This window comes from Mus caroli, unplaced genomic scaffold (genome assembly GCF_978045245.1).
Source record: "Mus caroli unplaced genomic scaffold, Mus_caroli_1 scaffold_12, whole genome shotgun sequence".
NCBI classification, from domain to species: Eukaryota; Metazoa; Chordata; class Mammalia; order Rodentia; family Muridae; genus Mus; species Mus caroli.
This window is the reverse complement of record NW_028227267.1, coordinates 22,659,790-22,660,754: the sequence shown is the minus strand read 5'-3', so window position 1 is coordinate 22,660,754 and position 965 is coordinate 22,659,790. Positions and strand designations below refer to the sequence as shown.

Here is a 965-nt window from a genome sequence, read left to right as displayed (position 1 = left end):
CTCTCCACACTCACGTCTCCAGTTCCATCTCTCGCCATAACGCTCAAGCTGTCCCACTTCTCTTTCTCTCTCACCTGACCACCACGTGCTTGCACATTGTGCTGGCTCCAGATATAGGCTGGCCACTTGGCTGGCAGGTCCCTGGGTGACTTCATCCATGCGATGTGGCCTGTCAGCAAACAGGTGTCTGTGGCCCACCTGTACACTGGAGGACAGGCCTGTGGGTGGCATGACAGTCTGCAGGTCTGTCTTCCTCCTTCTGGGCTATGCTGCCTGGACTTGATTTGATTTGATTTGATTTTCATGAGTCCTAGGCATAGAACAGCTTTGGCCACCAAGATAGACAGACATCAAGCTAAGATGGACAAAGGACTGCCACCTGCTCTGCCCCTGACTGATTTAAGAACAGCACCACCAACCAGGTGTTTCTTTACCACTACTAGGGGTCTAAAAACACATTTTGGTAAAAACTGTACTACACATTTTAAAAAACTTACAATTCCTTGTCTTTGTTGTTGTCTCCTTTTACTTGGCTTCCTTCCACCTCTTCTTTGCCCAGATGAAAGAAAAGAAGAAGAAAAAACAAAATAAAAATAAAAAAAAACCCAAATCACCACCACCACCACCACCACCACCACCACCAAAACCCCTCTGTGAATGGTCTTGTTCAAAGGGTGCCACTGCAGTGGAAAGTCAAGTAGGCATTACTTTTGGTTATCCAAATTAAAATTATTGAAACTCATCAAAAATTTTGTTTTGACTTTTGATTAAAACTGTAAGGCATGAATTACCGTTTTGGGGTTTATGTATTGTGTGTCTATGCATGTTTCATCTGAATGTACGTATGCCCATGCCCCACATGTATGCCTATGAGTGTATGAATGTATGAGTATATGAATGTACGAATGTATGAATGTATGAATGTACGAATGTATGAATGTACGAATGTATGAATGTATGAACGT

General features: G+C 43.2%; 1 non-coding gene across 1 annotated transcript; it reads right to left on the bottom strand.

Annotated features, from left to right (window-relative positions):
• Positions 1-301: 301 nt before the first annotated feature.
• Positions 302-448, bottom strand: LOC115029292 (small nucleolar RNA SNORA48). The gene has a single exon (XR_003834867.1). It is a non-coding gene; the product is annotated as a small nucleolar RNA SNORA48 (small nucleolar RNA).
• Between the last annotated feature and the right edge of the window lie 517 nt (positions 449-965).